The sequence below is a fragment of the Carettochelys insculpta genome, chromosome 1 (genome assembly GCF_033958435.1).
Source record: "Carettochelys insculpta isolate YL-2023 chromosome 1, ASM3395843v1, whole genome shotgun sequence".
Taxonomy (NCBI): Eukaryota; Metazoa; Chordata; order Testudines; family Carettochelyidae; genus Carettochelys; species Carettochelys insculpta.
Window position 1 is genome coordinate 230246348 of NC_134137.1, and position 13884 is coordinate 230260231.

General features: G+C 51.8%; 1 protein-coding gene across 1 annotated transcript in view; it reads left to right on the forward strand.

Moving 5' to 3' along the window:
* Window positions 1-2009: 2009 nt before the first annotated feature.
* The window catches only part of CASR (calcium sensing receptor), a 160253-nt gene continuing 148378 nt past the window's right edge, over window positions 2010-13884 (forward strand). The window contains exon 1 of the mRNA XM_075001149.1: window positions 2010-2223. The gene's annotated coding sequence lies outside the window, so the exon portion shown is untranslated. The remainder of the gene's footprint in view (window positions 2224-13884) is intronic.

The window sequence follows — 13884 nt, forward strand, 5'->3', positions numbered from 1 at the left end:
CTCTATTACCTTTTCACAGTCTTGGGCTAAATTGCCTCAGCTATAGTGTAGCATGTAAGAGTGGTAAATAGATGTTATTTTTCTAATCTACTATAAGGTAGAAGGGACCGTCGTGACCATCTAGTCTCACCTTCATTTTGCTGGCAGCAGAACCTTACCCACCTACTCCTGTAATAGACCCCTAACCTCTAGCAGAGTTGCTGAAGTTCTCAACTCATGGTTTGAAGTCTTCATATTAAACAGAATCCACCATTTGCCCTAGTTTAACTCTGCAAGTGACCCGTGCCCCATGCTGCAGAAGGTGAAAAACCTGTTCCTTCCCAATCTCAGATATGGCAATCAGATACTGAGCATGCAAGCAAGACCCAGGACCCAGAACCCAGACACTTGGGAGAAATCAATCATAGTAACTCAGCTGCCCCTCCCCATCTAGCATCATGTCTCTGGCCACTGGGGACTTTTGCAACTGGGAGTTATCCATGGGCCACGCGCCATCATATGATGATGTCTCATAGTACCATCTCTTCCATCAGTGTCTCAGCTCAGTCTTTAAGCCAGTTAGCAATTATTTTCCCCCTACTGTTTGCCTTGAATGGCTGTTCCAGAACTTCACTTCTTTGGGGGTTAGAAACTTTTGTCTAATTTAAAGCCTAAACTTGACGGCTGGTTTATTTCCATTTGTTCTTGTGTCCACATTATGTACTTAAATTACTTCTCTCCCTCCCTGCTATTTAACTTTCTGATGTATTTATATACAGAACTCCTATCTCCCCTTAGGCTAAACTAGCCAAGCTCTTCTCATGTGGTAGTTTTTGTATTCATCCTAGTGGTCCTCTGCACCAGTTGCAGTTTGATTTAATCTTTCTTAAACATGGGAGACCAAAACTGCATCCAATATTCCAGATGAGGTCTCACCAGTGCCTTGTATAGTGCTACTAACACCACTTCTGCTGTTGCTGCTTCTGAACTCCTAATGAGGGTCTTGTGTTTACATCACTGAACTGAGATTCAGGTGATGTGGGTCAATTCCAGCTTTTGTTACAGGCTTTCCTGTCCCTTGGGGGCAAGTCTCCATTCTCCACTTCACCTCAGTTCATGTAATATGAAAATAACAGGAGTGCATTGTGGATAAATTCTTTGTTCCAGAGATTCTCAGATATTGTGGTGACTGATGAATGCTGCAAAAAGGGGTGGTGGTAGTTATGCCACCTGCTTCCAGTCAGAGGATTAGGGATGGGGGACCATGCCTGCCCCTTTTTTTGCACAGCTCCTAAATTCAGGTTCTCGCAAGTGGGCATGGGGTCAATGGCCCTCCCCCTCACCCCTAGCGCCTATGCTGTTAACACATGCGGAGCCAGTCTAGCAGTATATTACACATGGAATGTGAGTTCAGTATATTCCTGGTGTAGGATGGGTGCATGGGTGTGCAGTGGCAAATGAGATTTGTATGTGGGCTTTCTGTGCACCTGAGTGGTAGTAAATTTCTGCATCTGAACTTGTGTGTTTGAGAGGCTGGGGTGTGGCATTTAGTTGCACACTGGGAGGTACATGCCGAACAGTACCTGTGAGTACAACGTGTGTGCGAGTCTGCTTAAGAGGGGCTGGGGTGTGGCATTTAGCTGCACACGGGGAAGCACATGCAGGACAGGACCTTTGTGCAGCACGTGTGTGTGTGCGTGCGTGTGAGGAGCTGGGGTGTGGCATTTAGTTGCACACTGGGAGGCACATGCAGGGCAGGACCTGTGTGTGTGCAGACTGGGTATGGCATTCAGTTGCACACGGGGAGGCACGCGCAGGACAGGACCCATGTGTAGCACGCGTGTGTGAGTCTGCCTGCGAGGGGGTGGGGTGTCGCAGTTAGTTGCACACGGGGAGGCACGCGCAGGTGTAGGTGTGTGAATACCCACCCATCTCCCGGCGCGCGCCCACGTGCGGAGCACGTGCCTTGGGCTGGGCGCCTGTCCACTGGCTGGGGGAAGGGAGCAGAGAGCTGCAGCTGGCCGGCGGCAGCGGCGGCGGCTTCCCCTGCCTCCCGCGCGGCTGCAAGTGCCGCTGCTGCCGCTGGGGGACCGGCGAGAGATGCTGCCGCTGCTGCCGCCCTGGCCGGCGCCGGAGGAGGGGTAGGAGCGGGGGCAGCCGGAGCATCGCCGCCGCGCGCAAGCTGCTGCCTCCTTTCCGGCCGGGCGGCGAGCCGGCCCCGAAGCGGACGGAGCGGGCCAGGAGGTGAGCGGGCCCGGCGGGGCGGGAAGCCCGGGGGCGCTGCTCCCCCCCGGGCTGCACACGGAGGGTGCCCCAGCGAGGGGCCGCGCCGGGCTGCCGGCGCTCTGGGTGGGCAGCCGGCCGGGCCGCCAGGGGCCGCGCTCCCCCTGCGCCTGGGCGCGAGCCGCGGGGGGAGCCCGACCTGCTCCTCGCAAGGTCAGCGCGGGCCGGGGGCTGGGCATGGCCTGGGCGCCGCTTCCCGCGCGCTGCCCGCACCCGCGGGGCGGGAGGGGAGGGGAGTTTGCCGCGGGGCAAGACGCCGGGCGGCTGGGAGCGCGGGGGTTCGGCGGGGCAGTGCTGGAGTCTAAGCCCGGAGCTGCTGCTGCTCCCGACGCAACCCCCTCCTGGGCTGCCGGCTCCCCGGGGCGTTGGGCGCACCAGCCCCAGGCTTTCTCCACTTGCCCTTCGGTCCCAGCCTGGTTCTGTGCCCCCCTGCGGTGCATGGCTATAGGGAACAGGTTCTCGTAGCATAAAAGTCCGCTTTGTGTGGGTTTTCTGGGGTGCTTGGCTGCTTTGGACAATGGGAGGTTTAGAGGATTTTGAAAATGGTAATAAGGCCAATGATTAACGTGCCATTGAAATAACAGAAATTAAATAGCAAACCGTTGCCCAATAATGTAGTCCTTGCTCAGGCAAAACTTTCATTCATGACGGTTGTAAAACCCCTGAGTTTGACCTGAAGTATTTTGTAAATATACCTGTGGTAGTGCAAGAAACTTCACTGGCAAGCAGTACTACGCACACTGTTTTTGAGCTGATGCTGTGTTAAGAAAACAGTAGAACTAAGACAAGTAATTGAAAATAAAACTAGTTAGTCTCATATTCTGGAGAAATCACACTGGCTGCAAAAATTGCTTCCAAATATGCTTGACAAAAATGATTCATAAAAATAGTGTCCCAGGAAATGCACCAGAATTTGCCTGGTAGCTTATGATGCCATTAAAAGAGATTTCATCCAAAACATAAAGAAATGCTTCGTGAACTCCCTTCTGACGTTGAAGTTTTAATTTTGGCTTCAGTTTTCACAGAATGTTGTTTTAAAATAATCTTGACTTTTTACTTTGTTTTCATAAAAATACTTTTCTGTTTTTTTTTTTTTTGTTTTAAATAGTAATTCTTGAGGTGGATTCTCCAATTACATGGCTGCCCTTCTTGGAGGTTAAACTCCTCTTAATTTCTGTGGGGCAGACTTTCTGGTCTGCAAAATCAATTTTCCATTGCACCACTTCACTCATGTTGCACATAGTGATCTTCATTCTGCTGGAGGTTGTTCCCCTTGGAGAATTTCCCCTGTATAGAGGCAATTTCTACTAATGTAGAGACACTGATTCCTCTTACACCAGCTCCATCACCTGCCAGAAGGGTAGGTGGGACAAGTCTCCTAAGGATACGGGGAGTGTGGCTGAAAGAAGATTTGTTGTGGCTAATTCCTTGCCTCCCTGAGGTACCTATTGTCAACAACATAAATTAAAGTCACTACCCTGTCTTTTTAATTTATGCCAGGGCTGGTCAGCTAAGAATCAGCTAGGTGCAATCACCTGCCTATCTCACTTCTCCTTCCACCGCATCCAAGCTCTATGAAATCCAAGCATATTCCTTAAGGAAACAGAATCTAGTCCTGCTCCTACAGAATTCAAGGGGAAGTTCTGTCATTAACTTCAGTGGGACCAGGTTTGGGTCCACATGTGTTTTCATTATATTTACCAAAGTGGTAAAATATGCCTAATGTTATTGTTAAAAAAAATACTTTTAATGGGGCTAAAAGACTAGGTAGTAAAGTGACCGAGTGGTTGTGCAGCTTAAATAAATATTTTCGTAACTGATGTTTAATGGAATAAACTAAAAGCTGTTACAGTTATTTTGCGGTATATACATGAAAAATAGGGCAGATTTAAGCAAACTGATGGGTGACCAAGTGGATTAGTAATAAGACGCCAATCTAGCTGTTCACCTCTGTGTCATCTCTCAGTCCAGCTCAGATATACAATGACTTGTGTTTGGTGACCTGTATGAATTGACTAGGTTTCAGCTCATGTCCTAGTAGATAATTGGTCCCATCATAAAAACTGCCACCACGTTCGTCTCAGCAGTATGCACAGGGAGGCAGAGGGTGGGATGGGACATGAAGCTGAAATGTCTACACTCTAGTGCAAGCCCAGGGATTACTCGTAGGACTTGAGTTAGCATATCCTGGTTTGGAAACATAGAGCTTGAGCAGCTACCTTCATTTGTAACGTAGGTTAGGAATTGTTGACCCTGAGGTCCAACCTGGGGCAGCTGCATTATGTAGGCCGGAGTTCAACTACCAGTATCCCAGACTTCCTAGAGCCTTTCAAAATGTGGCTACTCTTCCTCTTTGTTAATGGTACAATGTGGAAAAACAGGACTGTCCACCAAACCTGACTGCTGAAGGACAAAGACAAATGTCCTGTGGGCAGCACTGATACATGGGGGCGGGGTGTGTGTGAAGGGGCACCTGACCCTCCCAATTCAGTGGGTGGGAGGTGCGAGGAGTCGAGCCTCCTGGGAAGGCGAGGAGATTACGGGGGGCCCTGGCTCAGTCAGAAGGAGTCGGGACCCTGCCCGCAGGGGCAGGGGTAAGCAGAGTAAGTAATACAGCTCTGCTCTCCTAGCTTCCAGTCATGTCACTTGAGGAAGGGGCAGGACCCTCCCTCACACACACGTACTCACTGGCCAGAGCAAAGCAGCATGGCCAGGAGCTTAGGGTGAGCTAGGGCAGCATTGCTCTACTTTCTCCTGCCACTCCTGGTGAGTGTGGGGACAACCCCAGCTTCTGGCACCAGGCTCCCACTAGTCCCCTGGGCTGCATCACTCAGGGGAGGGGGCGTGGGGAAAGAGGAGGGGTCGGGGTAGGGTAAGGGTGGGGAGGAGGCAGGATGGGGTGGAGCAGGGGAAGAGGTGGGGCAGGCACGGAGCAGTGGTGGGGAGGCGGTGGGTAGGGCCAGGGAGAAACAGGGTAGGGGCAGGGCCTGGGGTGGAGTGAGAGTCGTCCCAGCCCTCCCCCAGACAAGGGATGGCACAGGGACAAGTCACGCGGTGTTGCTGGTGCTCCCCCTATGTCTTTCTCACCCGTTACCACTGCCCATGGGATTGTGGGACACTTTTCGCAGACTCCCAAAGCATGAGTCCAGTGAGGCTGTGTCTACACAAAACCAGTAGTAGTTGAACCCTGGATCTCAGCTTCATACAGGCTTGGACTGTCCCTGCCCTCACTGGAAGTGGTGGGGTGTTTCCGCAGGAAGAGGCGGGTGGGGGCAGAACAGGGGCAAGGAGGGATGGGGCATGGGTGGAGCTGGGGTGTGGCCTCAGTGCAGAGTGGGTGGGGCATGGGAAGGGAGGAAGCATATGGCCAGTGCCCCTTCTGGAATCCCTGGACCAGTCACCTCTGTGTGTCTCCCCCTTGCCCCGAGCCCAAGGCTCCCACACTTTCCCCACCCCTTCCCATGTTACCTAGTATGGCGGGTAATCCTGCCACTGCACCAGCTTTGTCCCCCTCCCGACCCAGCTGCATATTCAGCTGCTCTTCCTGGCAGCCATGCCTGGGTGGGGAGCTGGGCTGAACAGCCCTTCCATCGCTGCTTGGTGCAGCATAGCCAGCCAGCCTCCTGGGAGAGAGTCTGACTGCAGGGCGGAGGTTGGGGTGGACAGACTTGCTTGGCCACTGTCTCTGTAAGCTGAGTCTTGGTGTGGTGGCAGCCCACAACTCAGGTGGGTAATGGGCAGCAGCATCATAGCAGCCAGAAGGTGTTCTGGCCCCAGCCCTTCTGCTCCTTGCTTGGGCAGGTTTCTGGGGCGAGGGCACTTGACCCTGCATGCCCTCCCACCTTGTGTGACCTCTGCTGGGCTTAGATTGCACCATAGACATCCCTGAATGTCATCGTCCCTTCTAGAAAGGACAGAGGAATGTTGCTGGGGCAGTCTGTACCCATTCTTTGCTTTATATTGTGCTCTGGCTCTGGGCGTGTCTACACAGCAACACCTCCTCCCCACACCCTCGACCCCGGCAGCAGCAGGTCTCAGAGCCTGGATCAACTGACCTTCATTCATGTGTCTTGTGGTGTGTGGCTAAAAATAGCCCTATAGGTTGGGCTGGAGTCTGGTGTGTGGGATCCTTCACCTTCATTGGCTTTCAGAGCGTAAGCTCCAGCCCAAGTCTGGATGTCTCCCATTGCTATTTTTAGCCCCTTGGCATGAGCCCTGCAAACCTGAGTCAGTTGACCTGGGCTCTGAGATTTATTGCTGTAGGTCATTTTTGTCGAGCAGACATGCTCTGAGGGGAGGTCTTCAGACTCCAGGTCTGTCTATCTGGCACCTTTTGCACAGTTTTCAAACATCAGTGCTTTTTAAAAATAATTACTGTTTTTATAATTGTTTTATTAAATCAACATACAGCTGTCAGTGAGACTGTGTGTTGCTTGGGAAAATGACAAAGCCTAGGCTGGCCATCAATAAACTCCAATTTTATCTGCATGTGTACTGCTTGGTTGAAAATGGCTCCTACTGCATAAGTTGATATGCTTCTCAGTAACTTATTAACTGCAGGAGTGAGGAATGCTTTACTTGTGTTAATTGCTGGCAAGCCTTGCAATATCGTTGTCCACCCAACTGTCCATTAATAGAGTGGAGCGCTGACGGAGCTGGTAACTTTAGTGTTGAATTCTTTGCGCCTGTCACACCTTGCCTGCCAACAGGAAACCTTGCCTGCTGAACTTGAGATATCCATATCTGAAGAAGTGGGTCTGCCCCACGAAAGCTCATCACCTAATAAATCATTTTGTTAGTCTTTAAGTGCTACAGGATTGCTGGTTTGTTTTGTTAGAATACAGACTAACACAGCTACTTCTCTTTACTGCTGAACTTGTTCACATGTAAAATATACTGAACTGTGTTCACCTCCCACATGGCTGCTCGGGTAGCAGACTGGGGTTCAGAAACCTGAATTCTATTCTGCACTGGGCAGCTGATCCTTGGCAAGCTACTTTCTCTCGGTTTGCTCTTCTATAAAATGAAGCTACTATTATCTCCTTCCTGGGGATCTGTCTCAAAGATTAATTGAGCTTACTGAAATCCCCAGGTGAAGGGCTCTACAGCCATACAAAGTTGAAGTGTTACTAGAGGTTGCTGAGCCATTTTTTCAAATGCTGTTTCAAACGTGCTCCTTAAGCTTGCTACAAAGCACTCTCAACCTGCTACAAGCTGGGGTGCTCACATGTGTGCATTTGAAGGTCTGTCCTGTTGTTATCTAAGGCTCAGGCTACACCACTGAGCTTATAGCGGTTCAGCTGCACCAATGGAGTATTGTAGCCATTGCACTGCTAGTTCAGATGCTTTCAGTTGATGGAAGGCGACTCTCCTATTGATTTAATTATTCAAGCCACTGTGAACGGTAGCAGTTAAATCTGTGAGAGGAGCCGACATAGCACAGTCTGCACTAGTGCTTAGGTTGGTACGACTGACATTGCTTGAAGGGGTGACTTATTTCCACTTCTTAGTGACACAACGTACTGACATATGCTGTGGTGTGTACATAGCCTCAGAAAGTGTCTTGGTATTGCCAAGCGAAATGATACATTCTAGGCTGGGAAGCTCAACATTTCAGTTTTTAAAAAGACCTCCCTCTGCAATTCCTTGTGATTACAATAGCCCCATCCTGTCTGCTATAGAATTAAGTGTGTGGAGAGGTCCAGAGATCTCCAATTCCTCTTCTTTGGGATCTTCTGGGGTGACTGCTGCCATCCTTCTGGCCATTTTGACAAAGCCCTTGACCGCTCTGGTTGGTCAGCCCTCCAGGGGAAGTGGTGAAGGGAGTCCAGTCCTGCCCACTGCCCTGGACTCTGGCCCAGGGACCCTAGGGAAGGAGGGAGCTGGTGGGGGCTTTTTGCCCCTGCCCCATGGCAGCGACCTTTCCCTGGGCCTCTTCACCCACCACTACCCTCTGGGGTCTTTTCCTTCCGCTGCACCATGTGGCTGGGGTAGCTGGCTGTGCTCTCCTCAGCTCTGGTCTGGTCTTGTTTGATCTTCTCCTCCAGCCTCCTTCTGTCTGGGCAGCACTCCCCTCCCCTTCTGCTGCCTGGGGAAAGCCTTTTGTAGAATGCCTGGAGGCCTTAGGACCCGGGTGCTTTAATTACAGCCTGATGCTGGCTGACTCCTGTTGCACCCCAGCTGCCTATCCAGCCTACAGGACTACACCCTCTGTGAACCAACAAGGCGAAGAAAAAGGGGTTCCTACAGCACCCAAACTGTTCCCTCTCTGTCAGGTGCTGGTCAGCTGCAGTCTGTGGACTGCCACACCATGTAATCCACTATTCTCCTGTTCTGTAGTTTTCAAAAGGGATCAGCAAATAGACCCACTGCTTCTGAAATCTTCCCCTACCCCTTGTGTGCCTTATCCATTTTGGTTTTAAGTTCTTTGAATCAGGGACTGTCTCTTATAATGTGTTTGTATAGCAGCTTGCTCAGTGGAGTTCCGATTTCCATAAGTGCGACACGGAATAGCCTGTAAGTGCTATTGTCATGCACGTAAATAATGAATCTGAAAGGTGCTTCTCTGATTTCATTACTAACTCATCAAGCCCTGTTTATACCATTGAGGTGTATCAGAATGCACTGCACAGAAGATAGACCCATGTAAAGAGGGAGCCCACTATAAAGTGAATTAAGCAGGCAGTGCTCAAGGTTTCATATTACATCCAGTGTTGTGTAATGTGTTTATTAATGATCTGGAAATTAAGGTGAGCAGTAAGGTGATAACATTTGTAAATGATTCAAAAGTATTTAAATTACTCTTGTCCAGACAAGAATGTGAGTAACTTCAGAGGACCTACTCAATGATGGGTAACACAACGACAACAGAGGTTAAATCTTGATAAGCACAAAGCATTATACATGATAGAGGAAACAGAAACAACTCGAATAACTTAATGGTTTCAAAATTAAGAGTTTCAACTAAAGAAGAGTACCTGGGCACCACTGTGGTCCAATCAACTGAGACACCTGCCTGATGTCCACTTGCGATCAAAAAGCAAACAAGATGTAAACATGATAAGGAATGTGATTGAGAATAATATGAAATATATGATCATTCCACTAAATAAATCTGTGGTTCACTTCAATTTGAAAGACCGTGTCCAGCATAAGTCACTCCATCACAAAACAAAACACTGCAGACTTTGAAGGGATTCAGGCAACGGTGATGAAAATTGTGAGAGGCATAGAAAACATCTTGTGTGAAGAGAAGTTGAAAAGACTGCAAATTTTTAGAGAAGAGATGAAGAAAAGAGGAGCCATGATAAAAGTATAGTAAAAGCAAATATACTGAATGCTAAACAGAAGGAGGCTTGAGAGCATCTGTTCTCTGTATTGTAATACAAGAACAAGGGAGCCCTTAATAATATTGAAAGGCTGCAAATTCAGAATTGATAGAAATACTTTGTCATATAGCATGTAATAAGACTGGAATGTATTGCTGGAAGATGCTGTTGCTCAGAAGGATTTAAAGGTGGACTTCGTTTTTATATGGATACCAAGAATATCCAGAGTTGTTATAGTTAGTAATTATTTTTAAAAAAAAAGGTTTAGAAGGCAGATAAGACTTAAATTACTTACGGTTTTTACCCAATTTTAATTATTGTGACTAGGTTGAAATATTGAAATAGGCAAATTGTCCCACATCTGTCTGCTGTAGAAGTTCTTGCACCTTCCCCTGCAGTACAGTAAAACCTTGATTTAATGGACTAATAGGAGGGGAGGAATGTCCATTAAAGCCAAAAGTCCAGTAAATCGAGGGTTTACTGCCCACCCACCTCTGCCAGACTCCTCCAGCTACAGGTCCACCCCAAAATGACTGTGACTCACCAAAGGAGCTGCCAGAGTCCACCGTGGTGGCTGGAGCTCTCCTGACATGGCTGGGACCCAGCCATGTGCAGCTGGAGCTTTTCCACCCTGGCTAGGACCCCACCACTGAATGGCTGGAGCTTTCCTGCCATGTCTGGAACTTCTCTGCCATGGCTGGGGGGGACCCTGCTGCATGCAGCTGGAGAGACCCCGCCACGTGTCTGAAAGAACCGCCACGGGAGCTGTCATGCGCTCCCCCCACCTGGGGTGGGGTGCGTATGTGAGTGCCATCCGGCCACGTACGTGTCACACCTCTGGTGGGAGAAGCATGTGGCGGCTCCAGTGGCAGTCCAGGCTGCTGTGGAGGTTCAGCTGTGGTGGACCAGGTAATTCCCTTACTTTTGGGGAGTGGGGGTGGAGGGCAGGCTTTAGGATTTTATGAATCCTGATTAAGCTGGCTTTGGGAACAATAGTGGGGCTGGTGGACATCCATTATTCCTGAAGTCTGCTAAATCGGGGTCTGTAAAATCGAGGGTTTACCGTATATGATATTGGTAATTATGGGAGACAGGATACTGGGCTACATGGATTCATACAGCCATCGATTTCATGGGGAATACTGTGACCATTCAGTCTGACCTTCTGTAACACAGGCCACAGAACTTTCCCAAATAACCCCCAGAACGTGTGTTTTAGGCTATGTCTAAATTGTTGAGAGCTGTATTTGTGTCTCTCCTCCTGGGAGAGGCTTTCCTGACATTTGGTCCATCCACGTGGGGCCAAATATCAGGGAAGGAACCCTCTGCTGCGACGTCCCTACTTCATCATGGAATGAGGAAGACTGGGATGTCGGCAGAATTCTCCCAGTGCTGCAGACTTCTGTCAGGAGCCTAGAAGCCTGCAGTTTAGACATAGCATTAGAAAACAACCAGTCTGTGCTCCATGCCCATGCTGAGGCTTGTCTGCCCCCTCAAGGGAAAGTGAAGCTGCTGCAAGGCTCCCTTGCCGTTTGAGAGAGATCCAGGTCTTTCCAAACTGCTGACATGTTAGCGCATCCCCCAGGCTCGTCCTGGACCAAAGACCAGCTCATGCTGGCCCTGCCACTGATGATCATCAGTTTGTTCCACCGCATCGGGGGTTGAGGGAACATCCGTGGCAGGCAGCCTGTGGAGCAGACCCACGACATTGCAGTGCCCCAGCCCCCTCACCCCCTCAGGTGCCCAGGCGGGTCTGGTAGTACCCCATTAACTTTGATTGGTGGGATGACCAGCAATGGACCCAGAATTTCAGGATGCGCAAGGAGACCTTCCTTGAACAGTGCAACTGGCTCGCCCCTGTCATCTGACGACACGACACCAACGTGCGGACCATCATCCCCATTGAGAAGTGGGTTGCGATTGCCCTGTGGAAGCTGGCCACTCCTGGTAGCTACTGCTAGGTGGGCCACCAATTCGGTCTCAGGAGGTCCACTGTTGGGGCCATACTAATGCAGGTAAGGCACCCTCGGGCTGCAGGCCCTGCCTGGGGGCAGGGAGGAAATGAAGGAGGGGGATGGTAGGAGGAAGAGGAGGGGGAGGGGATGGGAAGGGGACAGAGGAGGGAAAGGGGATGGGAGGGGGCAGAGGAGCAGGAGGGGGCTGATGGATGTGGGGCTCACCTGAGCCCAGGGATGTAACCCCCCCCATAGCCTCATGGGCATGTCCTCTCTCTGCCCCCTGCAGGTGGTGCGGGCCATCAACACCGTTCTGCTTGGGAGGCTCATCTGGGTCAGTGATGTGGATGCCCTGGTGGCTGGCTTCAAATGCCTCGTCTTCCCCAGTTGCTTTGGGACACTGGACAGGACTTGCATTCTCCCACAGTGCGGCACGCTACACGTACAGGAAGGGCTACCACTCCACGGTCATGCAGGCCCTGGTGGACCACTGAGGACAATTCCTCAATGTCTATGTTGGGTAGTCAAGCTGGAGCCAAGACTCAGTGGTGTTCTGGAACTCCAGACCGTTCCAGAGGATGGAGTTGGGCACCTGCATCCCCTGCTTGGAGCTGGGTGTCAGGAACATGCAGATGCTCCTGTGCATAGTAGGCAGTGTGGCCTATGTACTCCTCCTGTGGCTAATGAGGCTCTACGCGAGGCACCTGGACCCCACCCAGAACCACTTTAACGCCTAGCTGACACGGGCATAGAACCCAAGGGAGCTCGCCCTCGGGCTTTTAAAGGAGTGGTTCCAGTGCTTCCTGAATCAGCTGGCTGTGGGGGAGCAGAATGTCTCCCATGTTGTGGCTACCTGCTGCGTCTTCCATAACCTGGTGGAGAAGAAGAGGGAGGACTCCCTCCAGGGGTGGGGGCCGGAGGGAGGAGGCCCCTATGAGAAGCCAGTCGCTTCACCCAGCCACCAAGTGCACACCGAAAGAGTGTGCATCCGGGAGGCCCTGAGGGAGTACCCACAATCCTGGCCCCCAATAACCCACCACAGGTCACCGCTAGCGGTTGCCCTAGGCCCTCAGCCTTTCCCCCTTCCTTTTCCCTCACCACACCTAACCTCATCCCACAAAGAGAGACACGGGTGGGGTCTTTCAAGAACTTCCTGTGCTGTGGTAATAAACGTGTACATAACGAAACAAAATTCTTTACAATTTCAGAATGTAACTGTGTAAAAATAAACATTTTTGTTTGAGCTATATACATGAGTGCTGTGTGCCTAACTACCTTAGGGGGAGGTAGGGAGACATCTGAACTGGGAGGGGGGCATTACTTGAGGGAAGGGTGGATGACCTTGAACCATGCCAGCCACAGGATCCCCATCCGCCCTAGGTCCAGGGTCCCCCTCGGGGCTGGGATGGGGCTGGGATTATGGGGAGGTACAAATGGGGGTGGGGGCTGCTGCTGGGTCAGGCTCAGTGAGGGGAGCAGGGGGAGATGGGGGGCCTGGAGGCCAGGGGCAGAGGCAGGAGCCATGTCTGCTGCCCACCACAGGGCCAGCAGAAGCACCTGGGTTGTGGGTTCAGGGGTAGGGGGAGAAGGGCTGGGAGTGGGGACATCGATGGTGGGGGGACAGGAGGTGGCAGGGACCTTGGGCGTGGCACCCCGGTCAGCCAGGCTGCCACGAGGTCGACGGTGTGATCAACACTGGCCAGCCACTGATCCGAGGCCCATGCCGGGTCCCAATGCCACTTTTCCTCCTGCCACAGCCGCTCCCAAGCGAGCTCTGTTTGTTCATGGATGGCATCTGCCAGCACCCATTGGCTATCCTCATGCAGGTGGTGATGGACCCTCAGGCCACAGGCACAACTTGGTGGTGGTGGGGTGTCCTCTCTCCATGGTACCGTTCCTGATTCTGCTGTCTCCAGCCCCACCCTGAGGCTGTCTGGCTGGGCAGTAGGGCTGGCCTGGCCCTTGGACTGTGCAGCTGTAGTGAGGGAAGGGGAGACAGTGAGTCCTTCCTGCAGCACAGCCCCCGAGGCCCCGCTCTGCACCCCCCACAAGCAGCAGCCCTCACCCCTGGCTGTGGGATGGGTCTGTCCAGGCTGTGCGCGCCTGTCCCCCTGAATGGCAGGACCTGCCACACAAGGACACTGTGGTGTCGTGGGGACCAGCCTGAGAGCAGCTCCCTGTCAGGCCAGCCTGATGGGCTATTTTCCTGGTGGGGTGGTGGCCGCAGAAGGGTCTCTGCCTGGATGGCAGGCGAGCTGGGTCCATCTGGGACTTCCCCAGAGCCCCCTGCATGCATGCGGCTTGTAGCGCTGTCTGGGGGGGTGGGTATTGCCCGTTGC